Source organism: Podarcis gaigeae (assembly GCF_964106915.1).
Source record: "Podarcis gaigeae genome assembly, chromosome: 7".
In the NCBI taxonomy this organism is placed as follows: domain Eukaryota; kingdom Metazoa; phylum Chordata; class Lepidosauria; order Squamata; family Lacertidae; genus Podarcis; species Podarcis gaigeae.
The window spans coordinates 47,727,326-47,748,020 of NC_139683.1; the positions used below are offsets into that span (position 1 = coordinate 47,727,326).

General features: G+C 41.4%; 1 protein-coding gene across 17 annotated transcripts in view; it reads right to left on the reverse strand.

The window, feature by feature from the left end:
• Positions 1-20,695, reverse strand: part of EPB41L3 (erythrocyte membrane protein band 4.1 like 3) — a 130,336-nt gene that overhangs the window by 80,448 nt on the left and 29,193 nt on the right. For 5 of the 17 annotated variants that reach the window (XM_083748310.1, XM_083748317.1, XM_083748316.1 and 2 more), the window contains exon 1: positions 4,660-4,822. The exons of the other annotated variants lie outside the window; for them this stretch is intronic. The gene's annotated coding sequence lies outside the window, so the exon portion shown is untranslated. Of the gene's footprint in view, positions 1-4,659; positions 4,823-20,695 lie in introns of those variants that run through there. 17 annotated transcript variants of the gene reach the window in all.

The following is a 20,695-nucleotide window of genomic DNA, read 5'->3' on the forward strand; positions in this document are numbered from 1 at the left end:
GTGAAATAAGTGTATCCCAGTTCTAGACACAGATGGAATGTAATCATATTTACAAAGTTGTATGTTTGTTTCTGGTTGTAGAAGAATAAAATAATTTATGTGTGCAGCCACATGGCATCTTGCTTTACTTGTTCATGATTACTTTCAGAAACAATTAGACGGAATTATTTCTCTCTTTTGTTAAACTTAAGGCAATGGCCTGATCGCCTACACATGAAATCATATTGACATGAGTTCACTTGATTTAACTGGAGTTGTTGCACAACAAAATCTGCAATGTATTTCAAAAACAACTGATTCATTACTACTACTACTAATAATAATAATATTAATACTACTAATAATAATAATAATTTCTTATACCCCTGCCATCTGACTGGGTTCCCCCAGCCAGTCCGGGCTGCTTCCAACAAAAATATAGAAAATATTAAGAAACATAATAATTTTTAACCACACAGACACACACAGCTTGGATAAAACTTCTGTTACAACACAACCAGAATTTGAAACATACTCTAATTTCTTCCTGTCTCAGCACTTCTTATTTACTTATAATACAGTAGTGCATTCTCCTGAACCATATAATCTTGTAAGTGCATTTTGTCTCATCAATGGTCTTCACAGACAACCTTCTCATCTTAATAATGTCGTGGATACATTAATGTATGTTGCTGCACATCTATTCTTAAAGCACAGCTTTGCTGACTCAACCCATTACCAATCCACACTCCTTAACAAACAATGAAATTTTCATAATTATAATTTGGGGAATAAAATTGTAAGTACATGGGCAATGAACCTTGCCTTCAACTCAGCTTGTTTTATTTGCAAACACATATGCAAGCACAAACTCCGCATTCATCTCTCCTAGCCCCTCCTTCAAATGAATGTCCAACAGGGAAACAGTAGTCACATCTATTCAGCATTATGTATTATGATAAAATATGGCTCAGACAGGCTGTCTCACTGCCCCACCCTCATTTCCTTGAGCCAAAGTGATGTCATGGTCAAAGCAGCAATAGGGACTCCATTGCTACAATTCTAGAGACTTCTGTGTCTCCACCCTCTTTTCCTATAACATTAGACTACAGCAGCAGTTAAGGTCCGCTCAAAGTTAGCTTACAACATGGCAGACACTTCCTGCAATAACAGATAGTTTTATAAATCATCCACTGGCCTCATGAGGAGCTAGTTCAAAAACAAAGTGATATGAGTGTTGGCGGCATTAATATAATTAACGACAAAACATTTATTTTCCCCCATGCCAAAATGTATTTAAGGTGACGTGCTGTTTCTACCCATGGACCATTGCTATTACCAGGATAATGACCACATTAGGTTGCAACCATGCTGCCAGACACACTGTCAAGTGGAAACTAGAAAAATAAACTTGTAGCAGTTTCTTTTCAGGATAGGTTGTCTCTTTATCCTGATGTATCAATTTTACTTCCACTATAGCGCTCCAGTTCAATTCAGTGGTTATTAAGATCATGATTAGGACTGACATCCTAAATACATTTAACTGGGAGTATGTCCCATTAAACCAACTAGGCTTACTTTTTCATGGAATGTAAAAGGCTGCTCTGTAATATCACTACTAGCAGAGTACCAATATCACACTGAAATGCAATGATACATTTTAAATAAAGGAATCTGGGGAAGTTGAGTTTGCAGAACATAGTATTTCCCTTTTAGCCTATGTAAAACAGAACAACATAGAACAGAGTGACAAGTGTTAAAAGTGCATTTTTATACATTAAAAACCACCAATAAAGTTTGATAACTCACGTATAAACCTAGGGAACCAGCAACTAATCTTATACATTTTTGCTCAGAAATAAGTCCCAAACACTTCAATGAGACTTAATAGATCAGGCTGCCTACATGTACACACCTTGATTCATCCCAGTCCTCTTTTAAAAATGTATATTTTAAGTAACAACTGAATATGAAACTTCTCTAGGGTAAAGTCAAAGCTACTTTTTTCAGAACAAGAATAAATGTGCTTTCAGTTGCAATGAAACTGATGTGAAGAGGACTAAATTAGTCCTCTGAATACAAATTTAAGCTATATTAACTATACATCAGCTAAAATCACTATTCAAACAACATTCAACATGTTTTATAGAAGGTAACAAAGCAACCTACAGGGAAAAAAATCGCATATGTAACTTTTAAAAATTATTGAAATAATATTTTTTAAGCATTTTAAAATAAAATCCATCCCAGTTGATATCTTTAACATCTTTTAACAAGAACAAGCTTCCTTGCAAGTTTCAACCACATGCTCAAAGATAGGACATGAAACCAGGTTTAAATGCTCGACAAAGTTTGACAACTGAACCACACCCTTTAAATACCAACCCTTCTCTCTACTTGCTACTATACTATGCATTACACCGTCCTCAAACCCTTGGCATCAAGAGGATCTTCATAATCACAGGCTGTAGAATTCACCCCACTTTGCGGTCAGGTAAGCGGTGGTGATCAGCTACTGAGTCATTCTTTCAAAGTAGCACTTAGGAACGAGGAAAGTAACACTTCCAACCCTAACCCGCGATTTAAGCGCCTTAAGCGCTCCGCTTGATTCCCGACTCAACTAGCCCTCTCCGAGCGCCTCTCTTTTTCCTCCCCCATCGCACACGTCTGATTAATACCAGCTGTTTCCCTCGATCTTTCCGTTTAAGCTCTCAGCAGCTTCTTCTTCCCCAACTTTAAGCTCAACTCTGCAGCCGAGAGACATGCAGCCATAGGGAACCTTGGGATTGGGAATGCAAAAGAGAGAGAGCAGGAGGAGACAGCGCTTCCACTGCAGAGGTCCAGAGCTACAATTTACTATATAACCACACCCACCGCATTGCAGAAGCCACGAGCTGGGGAGAGGCGAAGTGGGGAAGGAGGGAGGGGAGAGAAGGAACAGGCAGGAACCCACGGACGAGGCGGGGCGAGACATAACACGATGCCAAGGCCAGTTCTCAGGCACGGGCTGAGGGCGGAAGCTTCTTTCCCCGTGCCTGCGGCAGACTCTGCAAAGGAGTTAACCGCCCAAAGTTGAAGGAGGCCCAGCAGGTAAGCAAGGAAAAGGGATGCACGATGTTGTGCTCAGCAAAAAGTCTGCCCAGAAGGATACCTGCTACATCAGACCACATGGCGTTGAAAGGGAGGGGAATGTTGCCACTTCCCCTACTTTGGGACGCCATCCTGCTGCGAAAACTGCTTCATAACCACCACCACCGAAGTTTAGATAAGTTTTGTGGTTTTTTTTGTGGGGAGGGTGTTTATTTACCTCACATCACATCCACGTCCCTCCACCTTTCAGTTCCCTAACGTTACTCAATAAAAGAGTACCACAGCCAGGAAGGTCAATATTGCCATACTGGAAGAAATGGAAACGGCCAGTCATGGTGGGCGAAGGGGGCAACCTTGAGAAGATGCCCACGGCTGCGCCTGGGCACCAAGAGAAGGCGTAGTGGGGGCGGAAGGCGTATGACAAGCAGGACATCCTATCTCCTAGGAGTCAAATCAAAGGCTGTACAGAAAGGGGGCAAGGCCACGAAGCCCCATGGAAAGGCACCATCTGGATGGCCACAGGGACGGCCCGATGCTGGATACTAGATGGGCCTCTGGCCTGATCCAGCTGCGCGCTTCTTAGGACGGGCAATGCTGAGGAAGGTAAGCAAGGCAGCCCCAAGCAGCCAGCTCTCACGGTGAAACGGAAGGGCAGCGCAGGCAGGAAGGACAAAAGCTTCTTGGTACCTGGGCTCGGTTTCTGCAGGTTTTTGCTATGCTCGTTGAGCCCGATGCAAGCGCCCTTTTCCGCCAGCTCACCGCAACCCTTCTCGCTCGTCTTAAGCCCAGACGACAGCGCCCTGCCCCAGCCGCCCCAGACTCCCTTCTTCCAGAATTCCTAAGCCCCAGGCAACTCCGGAGGAGGAGGCACTGCAGAGCCACAGCCACCCCGTCGCAGCAAAGTCAACTCACGCGCAGATTGCAAATGCTCCACCCGCGCGCGCGCGCACCGAGCCCCGGCCATTCCGCCGGCGCCCAGCTGCAGCCTAGGCATACCTTTCCCCGGCTTCCAAGGCAGACCGTGCCTTTCCGACTTAAGCCCCAGGCCATTCCTTGTTACTGCTTTATTCTGCTGCCTGCCCCCCCCCCCCGGCAGCGCCCTTCCTCCCACCCCCATTCATTTCCCTAAATCAGCAGGGAGACCTTGGCCGGCGCTAGCAAATGCAGCAGGCAGCGAGTTCCCCGCCTAACTCAGATCTCCAAGCTCCTCAAACCAGGGGCACCACCAGGGGCCAAGGCCACAAAGCAGCCCCTCGCTCGGGGCGCGGGGAAGCGGCTTTCCTGCCTGCCAGCTCCTCGCCAGGGAGGAAGCGCCAGGAGAGCAGCTGCCCACCCCGCAGCCCCGGCTTGGCGCCCTTCTGCAGGCCGAGTGCATGCGAAATGTTCAACCACGGACAACTGTTAACTTAAAAATGGCTTCTAGAACATGCATCACGATTCACGGGAGACTTAAATCAATCGGAGCAGAAGGCGAAGGCCTTCGAGAGCCCCCTTTCCCTCCCCTCCTTCCCAGAGCCGCTTTGCAGAAGGAACGCGCGCAAAACACCACGGGAATAACGAGCAACCGCAAAGACTCAGAGGTCTGTGTACCTTGTCAAAAAGAGCGCTGCGAGGAGAGGAAGAGCCGGGACTCGGGATCCAAGTCGGCTTCCAGCACGTCACAAGGACGTGCAGCAGCTGCAGCAGCAAGAGCCACGCGTCAGCAGCAGCAGCAGCAAGCACAGCGAGGCTCAACCCAGGACGAGCCCTCTGCGTTTTTCAGCAAATCAGAATTAGGCAGACGCCTCCCCAGACCCCCGAAAACGGAAAAGAGAAGCAAGATCCTGCCAGCTCTTTAAAAAAAGAAGACGACGAGCAGAGGAAAAAAACTAACCTTCCAGTAAACAAAAAAGAAAGACCATATGCTAAAAACAACCCACCAAATGCACTTTTCTTCATCAGCAATGCAGATGTCTGGATTTACAAGATCCAGCTAATTTTGGCCACATCTCCTGAACCAAACACACCCAAACGTCAATGGTGCAATAACACAATTGCAGTTAAAAAGAATAAGATCAGAAGCTGGCTTGACACAAGTCAACAATCTAGTGGCATGTCTACAGTAATAAGAAATACTAGCACTTCAGCACTACTAGCATCCTTTTCCTTGGAAGTAGGTCACATTGGTTTCAGCGCAACTTACGTTTATGTAAGTATGATAAGGATGTCACATGTAACACTTAGCATTACAGTGCACTACAGAGTGCTCAAAGCATTTTACATACCTGATCTTGCTATAATCCTTAGAACTTATTGCCGGTGGAAAAGCTACAGCCAAAATGGATTGTCTGAAACCACATTATGAAACTGGCAGAAGCAAGATTCAAACTGGGGACTTGCTACTTCATAGCTCAGCCTGCTACTGGCCAAATTAGTAGAAACCTGTTAGTTTTAGTGTCCCAATTGACACACAACGCTGTCAAAACCATAGCTCAGCATGAATGATAAAGTTTGTGATTACTTGAGCAAAAATCACAGCAGCAGCTTTAACTTCTTCCCTGGTTCTGCGGCTGTTGCATTACCAGGAGCTAAGCCATGGTCTGGCGTAGCTTTAAGTGTGAACCTTGACTCATGGGTTTTTGTCTCCCTCAAATCACAACCAGTAAGCCAAGATCAAGACTTGGCTGTAGCTCAGCTACAAACCTTACAGTGCCTGGATGCCCTTCATATAGAAGATGGAATATGCAGAGCAGGGATGGGGATCCTGTGGCCCGATGTTGTTGGACTCCAACTCCCATCAACCGTAGCCAACAGAGCCAGTAGTAAGGAATGATGGGAGTTGTAGTCTGTTCTCACTCCTGTGCTAACACTGGAGTGTCTCATTCCCGGTGCATATAGCTCCAAGCTCCTCAAACCAGGGGGACCACCCTGAAGTAGAAAGTGGCAAACGCTGCTTACAAAAAATGCACCTTACAAAAGACCTGCAGGTCTTATACTAGTAAAAATGGTCCCAGGAATGTAATGGAATGGGATATATTTGTGCAACAAGTATACTCTATCTGCCCAACTCTGTAGAGGTTGTATTATTTCTGGTAATTAAACCCCCAATTCCATATGAATGTATCTTCTCTGGGGACTGACTGGTTAGAATGTCAGGTATTGAGTTTTTTGCATTGGAAATACTATGCATGTATGATCTCAGTAATCCTAACAACCACCTTGTAAGTTTTGTAACTATTACTTAAGGTTTTGCCAAAGGCCACCTAGTGAGATTTGAATCATGGGTATGCCAACTCCTAGCACACAATTCTAGTCATCACACTACTTTGGATTGCAAAGTACTGTCAATGAGACCTCTGAACCAAGTATATCAGTGCCATTATTTATATCGGTATTTTCCCCTTCCTCTAAGGAACTAGTGCATACATACTGGATTCTCATTTTTAAAAAATGAACTCAAAACATGGAGGAAAGGAAAGGAAAAAGGCTAGAGAGTAGTTCAGACTCAGGGGCAGGAGGGTGGGGGTGGGCAAGAGACAGAGATGAGTCAGCCTGCTGAAGAAGCCAGGGAGTCTGCCTCTCTTGCTGTGACCAGCTCCCCTCCTGCCTGGTCTCCAAGAACACGAAGATAAATGAAGAGGGCGGAGCAAAGAGAAACAAGATGATGGAGTCTTAGGCTGCTGGGGAAGGAACCCAGAGAAGAACCTTAGAGAGCGGGAAGCTGGGGATCTTCAGTCCTCACAACTGCCTCATTTGAGCAAGACCTACTGGAAAGAGTTGCTGCCCTGCCATCACTAGGTCTGTGCTGTTTTGCTTTCTCTGAATAAAGCGTTAACTTCACTGACACTGGGTGTTTTATTGCTAAGCTGCCCCTGGTCAGCTCCTGCTCCTCACAGCAGGCAAGAAACAAAAGGCTTATATAAAAGTGATCCATTTTTGGAATATATTGTGCTTATAAATTGGTATTATAAAGGTATAAATTTATATTAATTAATGAGGATAGGCATGCATGGTACACCACATGTGTCCCTTTGGATTCCAGCCCATCTGGGCTTACAAAGTGGTTAAGAATATAATACTTTCTTATTGTTGAAGGCATGACACATTCCTGGTTCTTCTATTTCAAGTAGAGAGAACAGCATATTCACTTTACCTATGTATACAGTCTCCTTGCTGGGGTAAACAATCTTACCTTTGTTCTCCTCTTCTGAATTTCATTCCTTCCCTTTTCCTTTTTAAGAGATGAGATCACTGGTCTGAACATAATGTTCCAGATGAGCATGACCTATTGATTTGTACCACAGACTTATAATAATTGGCTGCTTTTTTCCATATTATTCTTACTGAATCTTAGCTGAGCAGTAGTCTTCAATCAACTGTCCTCAATTACCCTTCTAATAAGATATCAGAATAGGGATGGAGCTGGGGAGTTACTAAGGCTGCAAAACTTACATGGCAATATTTACTCAGAAGTAATTCCCACTAAACTTAGCCTTTGAAGAATACATAATTTCATGCATAAATATTAATTATTTTACCAAGTTAAAAACTTCTGTCATTCAAAACTTGGCAGTCTTCTAGCTAATATTACATGGAGACTGGACTGTCTGTGATGACTCAGTGGTTGTATATGCACATGTTCAGAAGTATTTGTTTCTTTACTATTGTTCAGCTGTTTCAAGTCTGATACTACAACCGTATAGTGCATTCAGAAGTAACGCCAATTGAGTTCAATAAGGCCTACTTCCAAGTAAGCTTACATAGGATTGTATCCTATGCTCCCACAATGAAAACAGGTGTGGTGACCCCTGAATTTATTTCTATTTAGTAATAGTATTTACCTGCCTCTCTGCTCAACTTAGTTAAATTCCCTCAATATCTTATTTGTAGTTTACTATTAGGGATGTGCACAGTTCTCAAGGTTCACCTTGTATCTGTGTTTTAAGTAACTATGTAAGCAAGTAAGTAACCTGTTATATTCTCAATACTCTCTCTGCTTCAATCGGTACCACTCTTTCTAAAATGAAGATCTGTGCTCCCCCATTATTATTAGAATAATAAAAAATCAGCTATACCTTTTACTCCTTTTGACTAGAGGATGGAATTTACAGACACACTAACCCTTCTAGCATGGATTCAGCCTTTCAAAATTCATTTTCCCACAATAATCCTTTATGAGGGAGAAGGGAGATTGTGCTCTTTCTTACTGTAAGATGAGTGGTGTGGAATCTGGCTTGTACAATTTTGAGAATTTTGCAGATTCATCTCAGACCTTGGACACATTCATAGCATACTTTTAAAGTGCTGTCCTACCACTTTAAGCAGCCGTGCCTTTCCCCAAAGAATTCCAGGAGCTGTAGTTTGTTAAGGGTCTGATGGTTGTTCCCCAAAACATGTAATTATTGGGTGCAACTTAACACAGTAACCATTCTTGTTTTGATCTTTACTGAGAAGGCAGAAGACAATACAGGAGCTGTTGAGTAATTAATGAGATCTAATGTGTACTCTTTCTTTGCTTCATTTATATGCATGGATTATGTACTCTTCTGAAACTGCAATAAATTTATGTGCAATAAATTATCCTAAATTAGTGGAACTATAATGCATCTTTCATTGCTTTAGACAGTGTATTACTTAAATAATTATACCAAAAACTATAAAAAGGCACCCTCTTCTTTTAAGATTGGTAACATTTTTATCTAGTCTCTTCCAGAAAAATGTAGCACCTGGAATGTGACAATGGTGATGCTTAGCTATGAACTGCAGCAAGATTTCACATCCCTGTTTTGTTCCATTGGACAGGAGAATTTCAGATCAAGCTTCTACTTCAAGCAGTTATATTACATTCCAGAGCTTTCAGAGCACAAAACGAGAAATTTTGCTTAATTGTGCTTAATTAGAAAAAGAAAATTTTATTGCTAGGTAGGAGGTGAAAATTGTATAAAACTCAGGCAACTATAATTAAATGCTTGACTAAAGTCAAGTCTGCTAAAAAAACCAGTGAGTTTTAGGAGTACCTAACTTTGCAGAATTGTTTTACAGGACTTTAAAAGGCAAGTACAGTTGAGCTGCTTTATTTGTTTACCTCCACAGAGAAGCAAATTTCCTACTGCCCATCTACCAAAATCCTAATGGACATTTCTGCATTTTGTTGGGAAATTATTTACTATCAGACAAATATTACAACAGTTGAAGTAACATGGATTAATTCAGGGACATTTTACCAAATAGGAATATGTCACATAATTCCTGCATTGAAGACTCAGATTATTGTTTATGGAGTGAGAAAGTGGATTTTTAGGAAGAACATGGCTGCACATGTTTAATAAATACTTCATATGCCTAGAAACCTGAGGTCTCGAAAAATAGTCTAAAGACCCCAAAAGAATAGTTCCTGAATTCAGAGCACTTTTGAAGGGATATCTAAGTTGAACTATCAGATTTATGGAGAAAAAATAAATAAAAAGCAATTTAAGATATATTAAAAATGTTAAATTAAAACACGCACACCAGTTTTGTGCTACATTTATACTGAATAACAATCATGGTAACCTCTGAAAACAATCAGAATTGTATGTAGCAGTTTTGAATATTACACTTGGGCATAATCAGCGTCCTTCCTTTAAGGTCCTTTTATTATGTCTGCACTGCAGATAGATTTATCTTTGTATGTTTATATTTCCCGATTATCATACTGCTTGGGCAGGCAAGGACATTACGCCATGAAACAGAAAATTGTTAAATGCCAACTTATTTTTCCATTTTATCAGGGTGCTTTTCTACATATAAATCAACTGACTTCAGTGGAATTTTAAAACAGGTATACTTATTATCGCTATGGCAGTTTTTACCCTTCCAATTTATTTGTGTAAACTGACAATTTGTTTTAAACTATTCTGGAAACTGATTGGATTTGGTAACCAATTAAAAGTAAAACATGATTAAGGGTTTTAAGCATTGTGCTCTGCTGCTGTCAATGCAACTTTGAACTCAACATTACCATAGAATGTAATACCCAGGCTACAGGGCTGATTGTTTGAAAGTGCTGAAACAGTATAAATGAGACCTCAAACAAGTTAACAGGACATGCTGACTGACTGCCTCAGAAAACAAAACGAAGGCCACCATTCTTCCAAAGAATGCTGCTTCCACAGAACATGACAAATGCAAAAAACCATTATGAAAGCTATTGGCAGAGACATAAGAGAAGATAAATGAGAGACAATTATATTGTTGGAAAGGAACCGTGAGTCCAATCTATTAGTTTTATATAGTACTATTATATAATACAATCTATTAGTATTAACTAGAATCTAGTTACTCAATTAACTTATTGAAGGGGTGTATCTAAAATATAAATACCAGGCTGTGCAAAATGTTAGCTCTACTCAGAGTATACCCACTTAAATGAATGGACATGATGGGCAGGACAATGCGAACCTATCCTGGCTTTACCCAGTGGTGAAACCACCATATCTGCAGCCCCATTGTCCATGCCAGCCAGGGTGGTAGGTAGCAAATTCCTGGGCCCACCTAGAGCTGGCACTGTGTGGACTGACTCAGGATGCAGCAGATCTAGGGCTGGCTCAGTGTACCCACTCACTTCAAGTAGAGGCTAATAGGGATGGGTGGAGGGGCAACACCCTCTCCGCTGCAACCCACCACCCACAAGCTGGAGCAAAGGAAGGTTGGGTTGTAGCCTACTTTAGGTCATTTGATTTCAGTGCATCTACTGCAAATATAACTTAGCCGGATACAACCCAATGATATGGATCCCTAACTTCCATAATTGAAGCTCTGCTCATAGGATAGGCCTTTCTCACCCTTCCCTTCCTGTTGCAATGCACTGCACATCCTCCTTCAAAATTATTTCTAAGGTTTGGAAGATCTTCCAAATGACAATGAGATGTAGCATGGATGTGTGCTCTACAGTGGTGTCAAGGAGCAGGAATGCTCTGGGACAAAGCACTGCCACTTATTTCAGGAATGATTATGTTATCTCTCAGGGCATTGTTTGCCAGTCCTCTGCAGGCAAATAAATAACTTTACTTTGGTAACTTCTGAGTCCACCAAAACACTTCATCAGGCTAGATGTTAGTTCAAAGCTGGTGGAAGGGTGTGAGAAGAGAGCTGGTCTACTAATGAATGCACAATATCTATATTGCAATAAGACTCTGGATTGCTGTCCCTTCCACTTTCCCCCAGAACAAAACAGGGATTTATCTTCTGATTCCTAGTCCAATCTGGAAACAATACTGGATGTGGAGGATTATTTACCCACCCTAGTAACTATTGGTGACTTCACATAACACCTGCCTTGGTTATCTGATAATCTGCTAAAACTCGTAACTTGTTCTTTGACCAAAAGTAATTTGATAAACTACAGAAGCTTTGGGAAGCTTCCCAAATGGGGGCAGGGGACCTCTGGCCCTCCAGATGTTACTGGACATCAGCTCCCACTCCCCTATGAAGCTGATAGATGAGAATATCTGGAGGTCCAAATGTTCCCCACCCCTCTTCCTGTGTCTTAAAAATAAATCAGTTCATGAGGTTTGAGAGATAGGAGATTGAAGCAGGAATGATCTGAGAATATAATGAACACTTTCTGATAACAGAATTGTCCTCTGTTTACACATAAGCACCTGTAGATTCAAGCATGTTTCTCTACACTTATATCTAAAAATATAACTGGGATCTGATGGTGAATATTTTTTTTATTAACTATCATCTAATAATAATAATAATAATAAAAATTAAATCATTCAATCTCTCTCCTGCCTTTTTTCCCAAACACATCATGACCCAGCAGTCACATGCAAATCTGACATGAAACTGAGAGACACTCTCCATGCGCCCCCATCCTGAAAATGCACGTCTGGAGAGACAGCATCCATCCAAATCAGTTCTTAGGCCCACTTTTGAATTTGTTTCTCCACAATATCATACATTAATGAATATAACATAAGAAAATATTTTGGCATTTCTATAGCACCTAATCAACTGTGTCCCCTGAGCAATTCACAATTTTAAATCCACATTATGTGGATTTAATGAAACATGAGAATAGAACTAATGCAATTTTCATGAATGTAGAAGTCTGTATTTCAAGCATCCCTTGCTTACATAAGTTTAGATACTACATGAGCTCTCTTCCTACAGATGCAGGTGGAATCTACACACATATTTTAAAAAGTTCTGAAAATGCTTTTTTAAAAGCTTTAAAAAAAATACATCTAGTGTCCACAGTGCTCATATGAAAAGCCCATGAGTAAATAAAATGTGTATATAAGCATTTGGCTGTGACTGATAAATTGGCTCTCAATGTGATTTCTATCTGTTTCTTATGTCGCATCATGAAACTATAGAACAGGATTTCCCAAGTTTGGGTCTCCAGTTGTTTTTGGGCTACAATTCCCATCATCCCTGACCACTGGTCCTGCTAGCTAGGGATGATGGGAGTTGTAGTCAAAAACAGCTGGAGACCCAAGTTTATGAAACCCTACTATAATCATATTTTGGGTATTTTTAGGGGAGCTAAGGATTTCACAAACATTTTTAAAGTTTGTAAGTCATCTTCATCATATGTTCATTAACATTTACACTAACTACTTATCTATGCAGCTTTCCTGTTTGATAGACAGGGAGATATTTTGGGCACCTTAATTTTATTTATTTGTTTATTTTAAAAGTTGACAAGATATAAAATGATTTTTAAAATTAAAAAAAAATGATCTGGGACACTATTTTTCCTAGAGAAGTTTCACATTTCTCTCAGTACTCTTAAGTACTTAACAGTTTGACTTTTTTTTTTTACTATCCCACAGAAAAAAATACTCCCCTTAATCCCTTTTCTTAGCAGCTCTTTACTATTTCCATGTTGCCCTTTCTGAGAAGTGCAAGCAACAGGCATGATCGGAAGAGCATGTTCATTACGCACTTCAGTTCAAGAGGCCAATTAGCTGCTTGTTGCTAAGTACAGACTGAGTACACAAGAAAATGCCAATGTGAGTATCCCACACGTGTCAATGTAGGAGAGTTATTATTTATGAATTCCCTTTTGTATGTACCAAAATGATTTACAAAACGTATAATAAAAGCAGCTAAAAATAGTTTTTAAAACAATACAAAAATAACTCAAAATGGTTTATAAGCAATACAACTAAGGCAGAAGCCTTTGCATCCAGTTGGGAAAAGCTTGTTGAGACAAATAAAGTCTTCAGTTGTTTTCAGAAAGAGAAGATAGTGGCCATGTGCTGTACCTCAACAGGAATGCTGTTGCACAGAACAGGGGAAGCCACAACAAAAACCTCTGCCCTGTGTTACTATGGAGCAGACTTCTGATACTTTGAGGACTTGAAGGAGAAAGTCACTCTAGCCATCATCCAGGCTGTTTCCTAGCATGTAGCGCTGCACTATACCAGGTAGCAAAACATGCTCCACAGTGTTAGAATGGGCGCTAAGGATTGCACCATTCCACAGCAAGATTAGGGCTTCTGGAGCTCTATGCTCCACAAATAAGGCACATTCTTAAAAATTTGCAGCCATGTTCTCTGCTATATGGTTAAGATTTGTCAGCATTACTTTGCTGTTCTATATGCAGGGACATCATGCAGGGTTGGACTAGAAGACCCTTGGGTACCTACCTTCCAACTCTATGATTCTATGTGTTATTTGAAACATCTATTTCAACATATTTTGGTGCCTTTTCCTATCCAAAATATGATATGCATTTGCTAACTTCGTTCTACCCTGCATACCTTTTCTTGTTCTTCCTAGCACAGGTATATCCATGGTGGCATAATTAAAGTACTTATGGTAGCTGTTCCACTTGAAACACCCCACAAAGGTAAGAGATGGCTTGGAGAAAATGTCTTGCGCCCTTTGCAACATGCTGCATACATTTGCTGTCTGGAGAGAACCACTACAGGGAATTCTTCAAACAGACCTCATAACAGCTATTAGATTGTCAGTCTGCTTGTGTTGCTATGCAACAAGTTCTTTTTAGAATTTTGGAGACAGATCTGAGAACTATCCTGATCCATAGTACACACACCATTCATTCATTCAATCCCTATCCTGACATGTTCTCTGGCCAGCTTGGGTGTTGTTATGTTTTTAGGTTCTCAAAGCTATAGAAAAATGCATGTAAACTATAGGAGCCTCTTCAGAAATGTTTACTCTTGCATATATCTTAAAACTGCAATCCTATGCATACTAATCTAGTTTCATATCCTAATGAACTAAGTAGATATGTACAGATATGCTTCAGGTTAAGAACTTTGCTTCAGGATAAGAAAAGGTACAGTGGTACCTCGGGTGAAGTACTTTATTCATTCTGGAGGTCCGTTCTTAACCTGAAACTGTTTTTAACCTGAAGCACCACTTTAGCTAATGGGGCCTCTGCGCCACTGGAGCATGATTTCTGTTCTCATCCTGAAGCAAAGTTCTTAACCTGAAGCACTATTTCTGGGTTTGCAGAGTCTGTAACCTGAAGCATATGTAACCTGAAGCGTATGTAACCTGAAGTACCACTGTATAGGATTGTGATGTTAATCACAGAATAAACCTCACTTACTTGTTCTACACATACAATTGCTCTTCGCAAACTTTTCAGGTCTTTCATTTTCAAAAAGGTCAAAAGCTAGTATTGTCTTCATTACATTGAAGCATTTGTTCATCTCTAATGCAGTGGAATAAATGCTTCGTGGCATGGCAGTCATAGTTTCCTACATCAAACAAGTGAAATACTAATGACATTTTCCAGCTCAGACTCCAAACTGATCCACAACTTTTGCATGCAATGATCAATTATATACTCAGAATTTCAGCTGAATATTTATTGAAAATGCATGGACACAATCATCGCTTTTGTGTTCCTTGAAAGGATATCCTACAAATCTTACAGTCAGGCTAGTATGTAATATTTTTAAACATCATACAAAAAGGAGGCCCTTTTAATTCTGTAAAATCAGTGAAGTAGGCTCAGTGTAATAAACTAACCTACTTAGTCAACAGCATTCAGGCACAAAATCCACAAACTACAGTAAATTAAAACACCTCTGAGGTATAAAGCAGCATATGAGCATAGAGAAGAAACTACAGTACAAACCAGAATACTTCTACTTTTCTTTAGCACTATTATCTTTACGGATAAGGAAGAAAGTTGTTTGCAGCAAGAAAATGAAATCCACAACTGTAGTCTGTAAAGCCATGTGTTTTTTTTTTTCATTTGTTACCAAATTCAGTGACACCACCCCAAATTTGTGCTATCAAACAAGAATCCCATAGCTAGACAGAAGTGATTCAATGAAGCAGTAGAGCAAATGGCCACCTCTAACATAACACAACTAGGAGCTCTCAGACTAAAGAATCATGGAACTCCATATTCTGAAGGAGCATCTCCACCCCCATTGTTCTGCCTGGACAATGAGGTCCAGTGCTGAGGGCCTTCTGTGGTTCCCTCACTGCGAGAAGCGAAGTCACAGGGAACCAGGCAGAGGGCCTTCTGGGTAGTGGTGCTCACCCTGTGGAATGCCCTCCCATCAGACGTCAAAGAAACAAACAACTATCTGACTTTTAGAAGACACCTGAAGGCAGTCCTGTTTAGGGAAGCTGTAAATATTTGATGAATCATAGTATTTTAATATTCTGGTGGAAGCTGGGGTAGAAATAGATTACTATTACTGTATTATTATTATTATTAATTCTAGCTATGATAGACATAAATCTTGAGGATGCCACATGTCAGGCAATTATAAAAGCAATTCTACACCTCTCTCTTCCATCCCCTTACCGGACAATACGTAAACTAATAAGTCCTCGCTATATACATTATTACCAAATTGGCTATATCATTCAGTATGAGCTGTAACAAAATCGACCAAAACATCTATTCTGATTGACTGATGTAATCCTGCATTAATTCATTTGAATAACATATAACTAAATGCGTAAAATCAAATAAAACCAAAAAAGAACAAGCTGGAAATGAAGCCAAAGATTCATGGAATTGTTTATAACCATGTTTGGACCTACGTTTTACAAACCGAAGTATCTGTACACACAACAGATACGGCAATGGGAATAAAGAGTGAACATTCATGTGCATACTTTTGCCTGAATGCACACTTTTAACTATATTTCCTTTAAGTGGAACCAGTGCCACAAACTCATTACATGCTTGTTCTCGCAGGTCTCATTCACCAAAGGAATAAACTTGGTTCTTATTGATAATGAGGCCCTAAATAATTGTGGTCAGTTGAAGAAATTATTTTGGCTAAACAGTTTGATAGGCAAGTGATTACTGACTAAATTCTTATGGCGCTGTGCGTTAAACCACAGAGCCTAGGACTTGCTGATCAGAAGGTCAGCGGTTCGAATCCCCGCGACAGGGTGAGCTCCCGTTGCTCAGTCCCTGCTCCTGCCAACCTAGCAGTTCGAAAGCAAGACAAAGTTCAAGTAGATAAATAGGTACCAGCGGGAAGGTAAACGGCGTTTCCTTGTGTTGCTCTGGTTCGCCAGAAGGGGCTTAGTCATGCTGACCACATGACCTGGAAGCTGTACGCCGGCTCCCTCGGCCAATAAAGCGAGATGAGCGCTGCAACCCCAGAGGCGGCCACGACTGGACCTAATGATCAGGGGTCCCTTTACCTTTTACCTTATTCATTTTGCTTCATTTTCAATGAAAATAATGAAGGTCATACAAATAAATAAATAAATAAATAAGTTACATCAGTAGTTGTTCTTCCTCATGCTGTCCCCACTGCTTATATGCATATTGCTCTATATTTAATAAATTTCTCAATTTGTTTCCAGGTGCTAAACATCATATACATTGTATTCATTTTTCAAGACAATCTATAACACTTCCTTTGAAACTAGAAGCTGAGAGCCAGTCTGGTGTAATGGCTGGAGTGCTGGAATAGGACCTGGGAGACCACAGAGTTTGAATCCCTATTCAGCCATGAAGTGCACTGAGTGACCTTGAACCAGTCACTATCTCATAGCCTAGCCTATCTCATAGGATTGTTGTGAGGATGAAAAGGGGAGGAGGAGGAGAACCATCTATGCCACCTTGAGATCCTTGGAAGATAAAGGTGGTATATAAATGCAATAAATAAATAAAATGAAAGCTGTATCCAATGTTACTCCTACTCAAAGTAAACCCACTGAAGATAATGAACACGAGTAACATGGGTCTATTCATTTATCTACTCCAAGTATTAGCTATATCTCTGTTCCATCACTCATATTCAGTTGAAGTTTCACTTTTATCAATTGTTGTGGTAAGCCATTGAAATGAAATGTTTCAGTAGCATGCTCTGCAATTCCCAAGACACCTACAAATTGTCAGGATTGGTGTGTTTTTTATTCAGCTCTGTCAAGCAGATGAAACTGTAAAGCTGTGCAAAGAGTAACAAAACCAGCAAGAAGCTAATGACTTTCTAAGCAATCATCATTTTATCTCAGTCAAAGCCCAAAAGGCTTCTTAGGCACACACTCTGCACTGGCTCCACTTTCAGAAACACTAAGCTCATTCTCTAAAGTCAAAATTGTGTGGATAATCAATCAGCTTCGAGGAACTTCAATATGCTCTAACCCAGTCAAATTCAACAAAACAGGCAGGAAATAAAACAGAATTATTCCAGAATTCTAATTGGGGAACATGATCATCTGATTGTCAGCTCCTAAGATTTAGGATCTAAGGTATCACTATTATTTGTTATTTGTGTGAGCATTCTGCTATTCCATTCCTGTTCTGGGCTCTGTGCAACTTGAATTTCAATGAATAGGTTGTCATTGGAGGATATAACTAGGTAAGATTAAATACAAAATGTGAAATATACTAAATTACTTTTTTAGTCTATAAACTCTGACTTCTACCCAAAGTTGTCTTCCCTACTTCTGTCTGATAGTCATTATTGGCATTTTTATCCAAGGTTCTCATCACTTTCAAATCCAAATCCAAGAATTCATTAGTTCCTCTTTCCTCACCTCAATATATCTGTTCCATACAATGAGTGGTATGTAACTAAGTTATTTAAATTAATAGACCTAACTTAGTTATATTAATTCATTTCAATGTGTCCACTGAGAGTAAACCTTGAGAATCAAACCATAAAAGAACCAAACAGGCAGGAACTTGGAATACCCAGTTGCCTCAAAATCAGAAAGAATGAACACCATGAGGTTTCTTGAAACTGGGCATCCTATGATGTTAATTTTCTTTACTAGTAATGTGTTCCACATCACCATATACTTAACCTAACCAAATAGTATTTGAGAGAAATAGGAATGCCTGCTTGGTCTCTTGATGTATGGAAGTGAGAGCTGGACCATAAAGAAGGCTGATCACCAAAGAATTGATGCCTTTGAATTATGGTGCTGGAGGAGACTCTTGAGAGTCCCATGGACTCTCCATTCTGAAGGAAATCAGCCCTGAGTGCTCACTGGAAGGACAGATCGTGAAGCTGAGGCTCCAATACTTTGGCCACCTCATGAGAAGAGAAGACTCCCTGGAAAAGACCCTGATGTTGGGAAAGATTGAGGGCACAAGAAGAAGGGGACGACAGAGGACGAGATGGTTGGACAGCGTTCTCGAAGCTACAAACATGAGTCTGACCAAACTGTGGGAGGCAGTGGAAGACAGGAGTGCCTGGCGTGCTCTGTTCCATGGAGTCACGAAGAGTCAGACACAACTAAACAACAACAAGGAATGCCTGCTTGGTCTCTTTAGAACATCATTCCCTTTCTTGAATCCCAGCTGAAAATGTATCATTGTAGTGAATGTGATATTGTCATAATGCTATATATTTAATTGATTTGTCCATGTAACAAAACCATGAGACAAAAATAAAAGCCAATGAAGTCTGAGAGCAATGCTTCCTAATTTGGTTATGAATGTGACCACAACCAATTCATTCACATATTGCCCTCACTCTGTGGGTGAACAATTCCATCCTCTTTCAGTGTAGTGTCCAACCCATTTCTCAAAGGCGTTGTTTCTTCTTCTGAGCCACTGTCAAAGGTGTTACCAAAAGCTTTCTCTCCTTTAGGCTTAGTCCATCTAGAAATCTTCTCATCTTAACAGAATATTGGATATTACTTTTCTCAAAGTCCCAGATACATAGGAGCCAACTCTACAGGATGAGGTCCATTCAGCCTGCCCCCCACTAAAATATTTGAGGGGGCCAGGTGCCTCCAAAATTGATTGCCGTCACCATTCAAATGGTGTGCATGTGCCATGGTTGTGTGATTGATTTACCTGCTCCCCCTGCAAATATTTTATTCAAATTAGCACCCCTGTCTAGATGCTAGCGTCTGATTTTTTAAGGCAATTCATTTTTAATTGCCACCCAGCACACCTGCAGCCACTCTGTCAGACCTGCTGGAGGTGGTGGCAGGCTGGGCCTTGAAGTTCCCAAACCTACTGGTTTTGGGAGACTTCAATGTCCATGCTGATGCCGCTCCCTCCTCACAGGCTCTGGACCTAGTGACTTCCATGGCAACACTAGGGCTCTCCCAGGTTGTTTTGGGCCCTACCCATCAAGCAGGCCACACACTGGATCTGATCTTTGGGGCTGGCATAGATGTGATCATGCTCCCTGCTGTGGAAGTGCCATGGTCTGATCACTACGCTCTGAAAGCCAAGATTGACTTCCCGCTCCTCCCTGGCTCGGGTGGCGAACCTATTTGGGCTCGTCCGCGAAAACTGATGGATCCTGATAGATTCCGACAAGCCTTGCGGAACCCTGCTCCTCCTGGCGACTCATTAGATGACCTTGTTGAGGACTGGAATAACCGGCTCTTGGCAGCCATTGATGAAATTGCACCTAAGCGCCCTCTGCGACCCCGTCGAAACCGGGCCCCTTGGTTTACTGAGGAGCTCCGGAAAATGAAGCGGGATCTCAGACGGCTAGAGTGAGTATGGCGACGGACTCGTGACGGAGCCTCAAGAACATCTTATAGGACGCTTATGAAAGCCTATGAGATGGCTATGAAAGCTGCTAAGAAATCTTACTTTGCAGCTTCCATTGTATCCGCTAGCTCTCGCCCGGCACAACTTTTTAGAATAATTAGGTCAATAACGTCCTTAGGAGGACAATCAAATTTAAGCACAAATTCGACCCACAGCTGTGAGGCATTCGCAAGTTTTTTTGCGGATAAAGTCCTATTGCTCCGCCGTGACCTCCCTGCCAATTTAGATACAGTGACTGAACTGGAGGCCCCTCGAATGACTTCAGGTCCAGTGTTGGACCATTTCGATCGGATACTCCCTACTGATGTGGATAGATTCCTCCAAGTTAGTAGGCCCACCACCTGCCTCCTTGATCCGTGCCCGTCTTGGCTGATTAGGGAGTGTCCAGATGTTGCGCGGACCCCTCTGGTTGAAATTATCAATTTGTCCCTTGACACGGGGACATTCCCAGGGGAACTGAAGGAGGCAGTGGTGTGTCCACTCTTAAAAAAAACTTCATTAGATCCCTTAGACCTATCCAATTACCGCCCAGTTTCAAATCTTCCATACCTGGGTAAGGTAATTGAGAGAGCGGTTGCTGAGCAGCTTGGTAGGTTTCTGGAGGAAACATCGGCATTAGATCCATTTCAGTCCGGTTTCCGTCCTGGTTTTGGGACGGAGACGGCTCTG